The sequence below is a fragment of the Triturus cristatus genome, chromosome 10 (assembly GCF_964204655.1).
Source record: "Triturus cristatus chromosome 10, aTriCri1.1, whole genome shotgun sequence".
Taxonomy (NCBI): domain Eukaryota; kingdom Metazoa; phylum Chordata; class Amphibia; order Caudata; family Salamandridae; genus Triturus; species Triturus cristatus.
In genome coordinates this window covers 1,236,144,918-1,236,158,288 of record NC_140593.1, presented here as the reverse complement: position 1 = coordinate 1,236,158,288, position 13,371 = coordinate 1,236,144,918, and the positions used below count along the sequence as shown (strand labels likewise).

At 52.6% G+C, this 13,371-nt stretch overlaps 1 protein-coding gene across 5 annotated transcripts in view; it reads right to left on the bottom strand.

Annotated features, from left to right (window-relative positions):
- Positions 1-13,371, bottom strand: part of HUWE1 (HECT, UBA and WWE domain containing E3 ubiquitin protein ligase 1) — a 1,878,220-nt gene that overhangs the window by 1,503,018 nt on the left and 361,831 nt on the right. The window lies entirely within an intron of this gene.

The following is a 13,371-nucleotide window of genomic DNA, read 5'->3' as shown; positions in this document are numbered from 1 at the left end:
ATTGTTGCCTCTGTAACCACCTCTCTGGTAACTTTTGGTGAAGGTTGACTGGGTGGGAGCCTTGTAAGAGGTGGAAGGGTTGTCTGATGAGTAGCCTCTGGAGTTGCCTTTGTAGGAGGAGTGACGAAAAGAGCGTCTGGGAGCTTGCGATTGCAAGGCTCCCATTGACTTGGCTGTGTCCGTGTCCTTTTTAATTTTCTTCAGGGAGGAGTCTACATTAGGGCCAAAGAGGTGCTCTTGGTCGAATGGTTGGTTCAGGATTGAACTTTGTACCTCAGGCTTAAAGCCTGAAATGCGTAGCCAAGCAGCCTATGCAAAAGGACACTTGGATTTACAGCTCTGGAGGCGGTATCTGCCACATCGAGAGCGCAACGGATTGAGGTATTGGTAATTAGTTTACCCTCCTTTAGGAGGTCGTTGGCTTGGTTTTTATATTTTCCGGGAGGTGTTGCAATAGGGACCAACTCATCATAGTGTGCCCTGTCATATCTGGCTAGCAGGGCCTGAGTGTTGGCAATGCGCCATATGTTAGCTGCTTGTGAGGCTGTTCTCTTGTCGGAGGCATCCAAGAGTTTAGACTCTGTCGGGTGGGGCTGAGTCACCTGATGTTTGAGAGTTAGCCCTCTTTCTGGCATTGGATACCACCATGGAGTCTAATGGAACAGGGCCCTTAACGTAAGCGGGGTCTGTCGGGGCAGCTTTGTATTTTTTTTCTATGTGAGGGTTGATGACTCGAGCCCCAACAGGACCTAGTGGGAGGTCATCCGCAAACCCACCCACCCCCCCTCCCCCCCATGTCAGAGGTATCATCGGTGTAGGAGATGGTGTAGAAGAACGAGGTGTTGAAGGGACTCTAAGAGGGGATGTAGCATTTTTAGGTGGTGGAGCAGGTGTAGGCTTGTCCAGTGGTCTTTTCCTGGAACTTTGTGTCAATTGACCAGTTTTAGGGTATTTAACCAGAGTTTTTTGTGCAGGGTCTGGTCGAAAAAGCTCTTCTGATGAAGGTTGGTTTTTCGGCGCCAAGTGTTTCGGTTCCGAGGGCTTTTTCGGCACAGGCTCCGGAGTGTCTTCGGGTTTGGACCAGTGTTGTTTTGCAGTCTGTATGCTTTTTCAGTCCCGATGATTTTTTCGGCTCCTAAGAGTGCGCGTCCGAACTCTTGGGGAGTGGCTTCTTGGTCGGCTCCGAGTGTTTATTTGGTGCCGGCAAGACGGTGCTAGTTTTCGGTGGAAGCAGCGGTCGACACTGAGGAGTAGGGCGGTTTCTTTTTCGGTGCCGAAGATTGAGTTTCAGCACCGGAGGCAGGCTGACTCGAGCCAGAGTTGCCTGAAGGCTTGGTAGGCGTCTTTGCCAGGCCCGAGGGCGGGGGAAGCGGTTTGTCGGTGTGTACATGGGCCCGAAGGTGAAGGTGGGACCGAAGCCTTTTTTGTATGGAGGGGGTCGGGGTCAACGTCTACTTACGACCCTCTGCGCCGGAGTGATTTCTTCGACGGAGTCATCGGCTTCGGAGGCGCTGACAAGGCCTTCTTCAATCCGCTGCCGCTCCGGTACATCGACGCCGTCTTAGAAGAGGTTGTCTGGGATGGCTTTGGACGAGCGAGCCATGGTCCTCCGAGCTCGCCGAACGTCTTCTTGGAGCGGAAAGAGGCACAAGCTGGACAGTCTCTGGCCTCGTGCTTCGATGACAAGCAGAGGTTACACACCTCATGCAGATCGGTGTGGGGAAACTTCGACCCACATTGAGGACACTTCTTGAATGGCGTCCTTTCCATGAGCCAGATGGAGTAGTTTCTTACCTGTAACTCCAGTTCTGTAGTAGGGGTATCTCTGTTATAGTCATAATCTATGAATAATCCCCGCCCATGTGCGGGGACCCCGGAGCAATCAAAAATATCTCTTAAGCTGTCCCGCATTTGCAAACCTGCAAAGACACTTAAGAGACAGACAAAATAATACAGCCTAATCACAACAAGGCTGCACTGGCCAGCACTTCCTCTGAAGTGAACACAAAAGCCAAAATAAAGTTTAAATGTCATTTTTATTCACATTTGACATGTTCCTTTATTATCTCACACTCCCTTCACCAAAATCCCTTTAAACAATAGAGAGGAAGGGGTGGACAGACAAGCCCTATAGGCTGTCATTATGTGTCTGCTAAAGGGATACCGTGCCTTTAAGAAACTCTCCAGAGACCCCCGTTATCCCAGGATGCACAGCCAACCCAAGTTACTTTCAGTTCTTTTTGAAGGTGTATAACAACAGGCCTGATACCGTCAGGTTACTCCACCGGGGAGGAGGGAGGGTCGCTTATGACTATAACAGAGATACCCCTACTACAGAACTGGAGTTACAGGTAAGAAACTACTCCTTCTGTAGTAGGGGATCTCTGTGTATAGTCATAATCTATGAATAGAATGGCAAGCCCATCCCAACCAACAAACAGCGGTGGAGTAAAAACCCAGACACCAACAAATTACTGTGCAAACAAATTCCTCAGCGAAGCCCGTCCAACCTGCGCATCTGCCCTAGCATCAGAGTCCAGGCAGTAATGCTTTGTAAACGTATGGACCGACTTCCAGGTGGCAGCCTTACAAATGTCAGCAATTGGAACATTCTGAAGCAAAGCTGCAGTCGCTGCTTTGCCTCTAGTCGAATGTGCTGTAGGCTTACCCCCTAACGTCTTATTAGCTTTCTGATAACAAAGCTGAATACAGGACACAATCCATCCGGAGAGGGACCGTTTTGAGGTAGCTAGACCAGTTCTTACCGAACCATAATTCACCAACAGTGGATCCGACCTGCGGATGCCTTTTGTCTTATCGAGATAGGTCAACACCCTACGCACAGCAAGTGAACGCAGAGACCTCTCCGCCGGAGAGAAGGGATGCTGAAAAAAACGTAGGCAAAGTTATCATTTGATTCACATGGAAATCAGATATCACTGTAGGTAAAAACTTAGGCTGAGTACGCATCACCACTTTAGAAGCATGGAATACAGTATACGGCTCTTAAAAACACAGAGCCTGAATCTCACCTACTCTCCTGGCTGATGTAATCGCCACAAGGAGAAACAGCCTTGCAGGACAAATACTGCAAGGAGGCCTTATGAATCGGCTCAAAAAGGCTCCCTCATTATCTGGACAACACCACAGTCAACACCCATGGTGGAGAAGGTCGTCTAACAGGGAGGAACACCTTACGCGAACCTTCCAAAAAATCCGTAACCACAGGCATGTGGAAAAATGAGGTTTGGGAAGGGCCCCTTCTATACGCAGTCAAAGCTGCGAGACGAACCCTGATAGACTGAAAATTAAGCCCAGAGTGAGCCAACTGCAGCAGATAAGGCAGAATAGCATCTTCTCTACAGGATGTAGGGTCAACGTCCTTTGCCCTGCACCATAAGCAAAATCTCTTCCACTTATAGGCAGAAGAATTTCTCGTAGACGGTCTCTTTGCCTCTTTCAGTATATCCATACAGTCCCGAGGCAGAATCAAGTGTCCATATTGCACTAACTCAGGAGCCAGGCTGCCCAAACTCCAGGACAAGAGATCGGGGGAACCATCTGTCATCCGAACCTCGTGAGAAGGTCCGGCCGACATGGCAGGCGCCTGCGTGGAATAACAGACCGGTGAAGAAGGTCGGTGAACCACCAGTGCCTCGACCCCTCCAGAGCCAAAAGGATCATCCTGGCTCTGGATCGCGACAGCTCGATCAGCACCGCCGATATCAGGGGAAAGAGTGGAAAGGCGTAGAGAAAGCGGTTAGACCAGCTGATCCAGAGAGCTTTCCCCAGCGTCCCTGGTCGGAAGTACCTGGACACGAAGTCGCAGCCTCTGCTGTCTTCTGCCCGAGCGAACAGATCGACATCCGGGGAGCCCCACTCTGCGAAGACGTCTATCAGCACGTCGCCGTTTAGCACTCTCTCGTGATTCTCGTGAACGAGCCTGCTGAGCGCAACGGTTTGGGCATTCTGCACTCCCAGCAAATGGGTAGCCGTGATCGGTAGGTTCCTGGTCACCAGCCAATACCAGATGGCCTGCGCCTCCCGAGACAGCATGCGTGAACGGGAGCCCCCCTGCTTGCAGATGCAATACATGGAAGTAGGATTGTCCGTCTGAACGAGCAGGGAGTCTGCCTTGAAGGAGGAATGGAACGCCTGCAGGGCCAAGGGTACTGCTCTGAGTTTCCCAAAAAGTTGATGTGGGAAGTCATCTCCGTCTGCGACCATACCCCCCTGTGAAGAGGGCCCGACTGAGGAGATTGTCCCCCGAACACCACCACTGCAGCGACTGAAGAGCATGCAGCGACAGCCGAATCTCGTCGTCACAAGCCCCTCCGATGGAGCGGTCACAAGGGCCTGAGCCTACCGAAGGAGTGACCATCGTCTTTCCGCCGAAGGAGACACGCTTACTGACAGCGTAGAGATGGAGGCCGCCACGTACTATATGCACTGGAACGGCGCCGGGACCGACTTGGACATGGTGACGTGCCACCCCAGCTTGTTCAAGAGAACGCACGTCTGGAGGGAGTGCGCTCGCGCTTCTGAAAGGAGTGTGCCCTGACCAACCAATCGTCAGAGACGAGACCTGCCCCACCGTTGGGGGGGGGGGGGTAATAATACAAGAACTCGAGCCCTACGAAGGATCGAAGAGCGTCTCCCCTCCGAAGGGCACACAGACGTTGAGTCACGACAGACCCTGTGAGGTCGGTGCGGAGGCCCAAACGAAGTAAGAGAGAGAGAGCGAGAGAGAGCGAGAGAGAGAGAGAGAGAGAGTCCAAGTGAAATGCAGGCGCGCTACCTGAAAGTAGCTGCCTTGATCAACCAGCCGTTCAGAAACGGAGAGACAAAGCCACTGTGACTCTCATATGCGCAGCCACTACGGCCTAGCGTATGGAACATTCCAAGGTGTCGGCTGCAGGCCGAAAGGAGGCACAAAGCAATGATAATGGCCGTTGCCCACTGTGAAAAACAGGAACTCGCGATATTTTCCCCGCTGCATAGTCAGTCACCCTGAGGAGGTTGAGGGGAAACCTAATGCAGAGACCCCCACCGGAATGTACTACTCTTTGATCCCACAAGTCGGCTAGTCGCCCGCCGAACGTGGGTCCAAACTCGGTCATGTCTCCCTTGCACGCTAGAAGGAACGGTGAGTACCATCCCTGTCCAGTCCGTCCCAGAGGAGCCGAGTCTATCTTCCTTTACTGGAAGATGGAGGTGGCCTCCTTCTACAACTCGCACACAGAGCGCGAGTGAGGTGGAGGGAGCGCTGGAGGGAAACCGGAAGAGTCGCACGGCGGTCAGCCCCAAAATGACTCAATGGCGCCTTGCTATCCGCATGGGAGCACAAGAGTTGCGGCAGAGAAGGAGAGTAGAAACACACTGCTGCGCAGGCTGCAAAGATTCCGTCGAAGACAAGAACGTCGCCGTAGAACAAACACACGGCAAAGCCCGGGATGCGCCTCAAGCGAAACATCTGCTGCAGAGCCTAAGAATATATATATATATATATATATATCCGCAACCATCATGCCCTGTAGACTATACCTGTCTCTGGGCAGGAGATCCACACGTCGGTGAAGGAACGCACACAGGGATCACCACAACGGCCCAGCCAGAGGTTCGTAAGAACAGGAGAGCACCTCTCCCTATTCACGTAAGAGGCCCCCCTGGCATGCCTGACCCGAGAACTTCGCGGGACCGACGCCCCCACACGAGACCTCGTGCTAGGGACATCAAGATTCCACGGAGGGGGGGGGCGCCGGCCGAGGCGCCACAGGCCCCCCGGTGAGTGGGAGATGAGCCGGAGAGAATTCTGCGGCATCCCCGTGGTATCACCCGTGGGGGCGGAGCAGGAGGCGACCAAGATGGTGAGCCGGTACGCAGACACTGCTAAGCGAGGGGACCAAAGTCCCGCGCTTCCGAGCGGACCACGTGTAAGTAGCCCCAGACTCCGAAGGGTCCCTCGGCGCCAGCTCAGCGTCGAGAGTCGACGCTGCCGGGAAAACGAAGTCCCCGCCTATGATGGTAGGCCCACAACAGAGCGAGGTCCAGAACCGGACCTAGCCATCGAGCGCCAGTAATGACCCCTCGACGTCACCCATGACCTCACCATTACTGCGACGTCATCAGCACTGCGATGGCACCACCGCAGCGGTGTCGAACCTCCTTCTGCACCTTGACGTCGAGCATCACCGCGCCTCGACGGCGATCGGCGTCAAGCATCACTGCGCCGCGACGCCAAGCGTCTCGACGTCAAGCATCGTCTCGACGTCCAGCCATGCATCGACGTCCAGCCATGCATCGACGTCCAGCCATGCATCGACGTCCAGCCATGCATCGACGTCCAGCCATGCATCGACGGCAGGCATCGCACCGACGGCAGGCATCGCACCGACGGCAGGCATCTCATCGACATCAAGCAACAACGCCAAGCGTCGACGCCAAGCAGCAACGTCAAGCACCAGCGTCGACGTCAAGCACCAGCGTCGACGTCAAGCCCCAGCGGCGACGTCAAGCCTCAGCGTCGACGTCAAGCCTCAGCGTCGACGTCATGGCTCTCGACGTCATGACTCTTCTCGACGTCATGGCTCTCGACGTCATGGCTCTCCTCGACGTCATGGCTCTCCTCGACGTCATGGCTCTCCTCGACGTCATGGCTCTCCTCGACGTCATGGCTCTCCTCGACGTCATGGCTCTCCTCGACGTCATGGCTCTCCTCGACGTCATGGCTCTCCTCGACGTCATGGCTCTCCTCGACGTCATGGCTCTCCTCGACGTCATGGCTCTCCTCGACGTCATGGCTCTCCTCGACGTCATGGCTCTCCTCGACGTCATGGCTCTCCTCGACGTCATGGCTCTCCTCGACGTCATGGCTCTCCTCGACGTCATGGCTCTCCTCGACGTCATGGCTCTCCTCGACGTCATGGCTCTCCTCGACGTCATGGCTCTCCTCGACGTCATGGCTCTCCTCGACGTCATGGCTCTCCTCGACGTCATGGCTCTCCTCGACGTCATGGCTCTCGACGTCATGGCTCTCGACGTCATGGCTCTCGACGTCATGGCTCTCGACGTCATGGCTCTCGACGTCATGGCTCTCGACGTCATGGCTCTCGACGTCATGGCTCTCGACGTCATGGCTCTCGACGTCATGGCTCTCGACGTCATGGCTCTCGACGTCATGGCTCTCGACGTCATGGCTCTCGACGTCATGGCTCTCGACGTCATGGCTCTCGACGTCATGGCTCTCGACGTCATGGCTCTCGACGTCATGGCTCTCGACGTCATGGCTCTCGACGTCATGGCTCTCGACGTCATGGCTCTCGACGTCATGGCTCTCGACGTCATGGCTCTCGACGTCATGGCTCTCGACGTCATGGCTCTCGACGCCATGGCTCTCGACGTCATGGCTCTCGACGTCATGGCTCTCGACGTCATGGCTCTCGACGTCATGGCTCTCGACGCCATGGCTCTCGACGCCATGGCTCTCGACGCCATGGCTCTCGACGCCATGGCTCTCGACGCCATGGCTCTCGACGCCATGGCTCTCGACGCCATGGCTCTCGACGTCATGGCTCTCGACGTCATGGCTCAGCAGCCTCCTTGACGTGGGCCTTTTCTTGGGTCGACGGAGAGCATTGGCGTCACACCTGCTCTCGACGTTGCCGTCCTCGATGCTGACCGGCTGGGGAAAGCCCCCGAGGCCACAGCATGGGACGTGGTAGAGGACCTACCCTCTCCTTACCCAGGGGCTGAAGAAGAAGCCTAAACAGGTGTCAAACATAAGACACAGGCAAGCACAGAAGACAAACTCTGTGAGCTTCAGCTTTGGCCTTTATGACCTACCGCAGTCAAAGCACTTGCTAAACAGGTGTTCAAATCCGATGCTATAGAAGCAAGCAAACTGCAGAAAATTCTGCCAAAAAACCACAGCAGAATGTAGAGAAAGGCCAAAGACGTCGAATGAAACTTCAAATCCAGAAAAAAAATCACTCAAAATGAATAAAAGCTCAAAAAATGAAGAGCTAATGCTCCAGGGTCCTGCCAGCAGGAGCCGGAAAAAAGAACTGAAAGTAACTTGTGTTGGCTGTGCATCCTGGGATACCGGGGGTCTCTGGAGAGTTTCTTAAAGGCACGGTATCCCTTTAGCAGACACATAATGACAGCCTATAGGGCTTGTCTGTCCACCCCTTCCTCTCTATTGTTTAAAGGGATTTTGGTGAAGGGAGTGTGAGATAATAAAGGAACATGTCAAATGTGAATAAAAATGACATTTAAACTTTATTTTGGCTTTTGTGTTCACTTCAGAGGAAGTGCTGGCCAGTGCAGCCTTGTTGTGATTAGGCTGTATTATTTTGTCTGTCTCTTAAGTGTCTTTGCAGGTTTGCAAATGCGGGACAGCTTAAGAGATATTTTTGATTGCTCCGGGGTCCCCGCACATGGGCGGGGATTATTCATAGATTATGACTATACACAGAGATCCCCTACTACAGAAGCTAAGGCCCAGGTAGGCCCGAAGGCCTTCGTCGACGACCGGAATCGAAGACTTCGACTTGGAGAGATGCGCAACAAGTAGGGTTTGAGACAATACCGTAGAAAGGGTGAAGGATTGCGCGTCGAAATGGAATCGGTTCCTAACTGGAGCGCGAGAAACATATCTGGAAAAAAACAATCTGAGAATGGAGCCGATGCCCATGTGCACTATGATCCAAATGAGAAGTCAACTATCTCGTGAATTCCAAAGACTTTCCACGACAAAAACAAGTGCACACATCCGGGCCCAACACCAGATGGCGATCTATGTAAAGTATGTGATCACCAGCTCATATGCATCGAACACAGTGTTATCGGTTCAGAGGCAAGTACGTTGTTGTGGGAGTTGGGTGTCTGGGGTTAGACTCAGGGGTCCCCCCCCAGGGTAAAGGATGCACTCTTGTTACACCCTCAGCTGCACTAGGGCGGTCGGGTGCAAAGTGCTGAGGCCCAATGTTATCCGATAGGGGGCCCCCGGTTGGTGGCTGCTTCCAAGCATGCCAAAAGGTTGTGGGAGCAAAGCTCAGGGCAAATTGGGGTTCTAGCCAGCACGAAAGGTACACCCTAAACGGCACTAGGGCAGCTCGGTGCAGGTTTGTCGCCGAGTGCCCTGTTACTTTCAATGGGGAGTCTCCGGTTTGCAAACACTGCAGGCTCTGGGATGAAGGCATTCTGGGTGCGACCACCACTTGGAGAGGCAAGTTGGGATGCTGGGGGTTGGTTAGACATTCGGTTGGGCCACGCAAGTTTGTGGGGCACCGGGTGTAGGGGTGTCTTTTAGGGTTGGATCTTACCAGTTCCTGGTTGCGGTTGGTGGGGTGAGGGGGGCCTTCTGGATTGAGGCTGCAGGAGGCTGCAGGAGTCGGCTTGAGGCAGGTTAGGGATCACTGGATCTCCAGTCAGGATCATCGGGGAGACCTCCTCGTGGTGTTGGGCCACTCAGACTAAGGCCGTGGACGTCAGGTGCAGACTCGCGGATTTCACCGGAGCTGGAGTCTGTGGCTGAACAAATCCAGTATTCACGGGAGACCGTATTTTCCTTGGAAGGCAGGGCAGGTCCTCTGGGTTCTTGAGATTACTGGCTGCAGGACAAACCGGAGTTTCTCTTCTGCAGGTTCGAGGTGGGGACAGGCCAGTAGGGCCGGGGGCAGGTCAGTGGGCGTCGTCCTATTCATACTTCGGCACGGGTGTTTGGTCCTTTTCTTGTGTTTTCTTGTCTGAGGAGGCAAGGTTCAGGGGTGCCCCTAAATACTAGATTTAGGGGTGTTACAGGTAAGTAAAAGGTTGGGACTAATGGGTCCCTTCCTTGGGGTGAATACACCCCCTATTATGCCAACCTCCAGTGGGAGGGGGCGTGAGCCTCACTAGTTGGCTAGGTCCATCCCATCTGAAAGATGGTGGGGACTAAGTTGTGCTTCTCCTCGCCTCCACCCCCCTGAGGGGTGAGGTTGGCAAAGGTGGGAACACCTCTTCCTCACGTCTTTTTCCCGCTGGTTCTCCTGCCCATAGTGGGGGTCAGAACAGGTGGCCTGGGTAAGCTCACAAAGGCGGCATGCCTTTGAAGCTTCCCCTTCGTGAACCCTGCCCATCCTGGGGGGGGGGGGGGGGGGGGGGGGGGGGGGTAGGCTTGGCACCTCCTCCCAGGACAAGCATTGTGTCATGCCCCCAAGAGCAGAAAGCTCTCGACCCAAGGGTCCAGAAACATGTCTGGTGGTGGCAGCTGAAAGCAGCCACTCAGCCTGGACACTAGTGGTAGGTCGGTTTTCAGGGGGCATCAGATGCCCTCTGAGTGCATTTTTCAGTAAATCCCACACTGGCATCACTGAGTTTAATTTGCCTTCCCAGTTTTCAGTGTAGCCATTATGGTGCTGTGGAGTTCGTAATGACAAACTCCCAGCACCATATACTTTTATTGGCAGCACTGTACTTGCAATGTCTAAGAACAGACTTAGACACCGTACCCTCACCACTGGTATAGTACCCAGGGACCCAGGGCACATCAAGTGAAAGTGCATCAGTAGTCTGGCAAAAAATGTGTGGAGGGGGGGGATTTTAACTACAACAGAAACCCACTTACCTACAGTGAGTGTAAGGGTACTGGGCCTCCAAGGTTGGCACAATAAGTGCAGCAGCCCTTAGTTTACTTCCCTGGTCACAGTACCCTGGGTCCCCGAGGTACCATTTACCAGGGACTGACCTGTGGCCAGAGTGTGCCAATTGGGTTTGGTCGTCAATGCAGTTTTAGGGAACATAGACCCTGGGTACCCAATTAGCAGGAGCCCAGGGCACACTCAGTCAAAGCATATCAGCAATTCAGCAAAAGGTGGAGGCATTTATGCAGAAGGAGGGCACTTTCTCATATCCAGCTTCTTGGATTCAGTAGCTTGAGGAGCTGTTGGGAAAGTGCTTCCTGTAGCAAAGTGAGTTTCTGTTGCAGTAACCCCGCCACTTTCTGCCAGACTACTGATGCACTTTTTCTTGGTGTGCCCTGGGTCCCTGCCAATCAGGTTCCCAGGCCCTGTGTTCTTTCCCTAAAACTAACCCAGTTGGCATCTCTGGCCACAGGTCAGTCCCTGATAAATGGTACCATGGGCACTGTGACCAGGGAAAACCTAAGAGCTGCAGCAATTAGTGTGCCACCCTTAGAGGCCCTGTACCGAGAGACAGACACACACAAACACACACACAAACCCACCCCCCCCTTCCAGGCTGCATGTTTTGGCGCAGAACAAAGTGAAGAGTCGACATGATACACATCGGCATAGATCAGTCACCCCTCTAGCTGGGTGCCCTATGCCAGTGGTGAGGGTACAGGTGCATGAGGCCTGTACCCCTACAGTACCCAGGTTCATTCCTGGGCACTAAGTGCAGTGCTGCCATTAAAAGTACATGGTGCTGGGAGTTTGTCATTACGAACACCATTGAAAACGGGGCAGCCGACGCACAAACAGCACCCTGTATCCAGCCGCCCCTGCAGGTGCACTTTGTGTGCTAAACCGGATCCCCCTTTGCCCTTAGCCTAACACCAGGAGCTTGGCTCCCACAACCTTGTGGCCAAAAACCAGAGGCCCACTATCCCCCACTGGATAACATTGGGCCTCAACACACTGCACCTGGCCGCCCTAGTGCCGCTGAGGGTGTAACAAGAGTGCATAACTGATCATGGGGGGGCCCCTGAGCCTACCCCAAGAACCTCAACTCCCACTACCAAATACTTACCTCAGAACCAATAACACTATTCTATTTTACTCCATAGGATAACACGGACTGTTTTTCTGTGAAAAGTTTTTAAGTGTGGAGTTTGAAAATCTAGAGAAACTCTTTAAAATTGCATAATTTAACAAAAATGATTTTACTTACCTGTTTTCAGGAAATGTCCCAGAGTAGTATCTAGGTATACTACTCTGAGTAAACCTCGTAATCTCAAACGTTACTTACCTATTTTACTAAAAAGCCTATTTAAGTCTATGTACTGCATTTACTAGGTATTGCGTTTCTCTGCATCCATACTGTAAAATAAACTAAAGTGCATATACAATCATTCAAACTGCATTTCAATTGCATTACTACTGTAAATTACTTATTGCTTACCTGTGCCAGGCTTGCTTGGTTCTAGAAAATAAAATAACTAACAGAATATTTTTATACAAAAACAATTGGTCTGAAGTGCAGTCTTTGAGTGTGTGAATTAATTTGCTGACTGAGTGTGTGCAACAAATGCTTAACACTGTCCTCTGATACTGCCTTACTGCTCGACCAAGCTACCACTTTAGAGAGTAAGGTTATATCTAACTTTAGCCTCTGCCAAACCTCTGGGGACTGTGGGCTTTATACACACTGTACCTATTAGGGAACAGAATATATAGAGCCACTTTCCTACAGTCTCGCGTTGCATCAGACGACTGACGGGAAGAAGGCGAAGAGCAGCGATGCTTCTTGGCCTTCTTCTAGTGCTTCGACATACCTCTAAGACAAATACTTCGATGACTAATGGTGGTGGTGACTCCGTGACTTTCCCCTCGACCGCGATCTCGAACGGATTGGAGCAGACTGCCGTGCCTCCAAAATCTTTCGTGACCGCTGCCGTAAAGACTTCTGGTTCAGGGCCCAGCATTCGGAGCACGAATTCGGGTCATGGTCGCGCTGCAGTCACCAAAAGGCACATGAGGTGTGGATCAGTGACCGACATAAGATTGTGACAGGATTCACGAAGGCGTGAAACCGGGTCGACAACTTGACATCCCTGGTGCACCAGGAGTCATTAAGACTTAAAAAAACAAGCATTGGCATAGCCAATAGGTCTCGCCTTTGGGACCTTACAAGTATTTAGTTATGCAGCACAATATCCTTGGTGCAACAACATCAACTGTTGCATTGCTAAACACTTATAAGGTTCCAAAGGCGAGACCTAATGGCTATGCCAATGCTGGTTTTAAATGAATCCCTGACCCACTCACCACGTAACAATGCTGGCTTCTCGTGGGATGGAGGGCAGTGCAATTGCTTTAAGATAAAGCAACGAATCTGCATGTAACTCGGTGGTTGGTCGTAAAGCGGGGAGAGAATGTTTTTAAAAGAAAAGCACGGTGGCTATTATTGGCACCGGGCTTAAGTATGGAAAATGGGGCGTGTTGGTAAGTGGGAGGGTTGCAACAGTGGCGAACAAAATATAACAAAAGCGCGTGGTAGGGCAGGTTTAGTAAGCGGGAGGGTTGTAATAGCTTCTGGAGCGGCTGCAAACAAGGAAACAGAAGAACTTTCCATAACAATGTTTTTGGACTGTAGTGTTTTAAAGTGCTAACTTTCCCAAGCAATGGAAGATCCACATCGTGCGACCCTTGT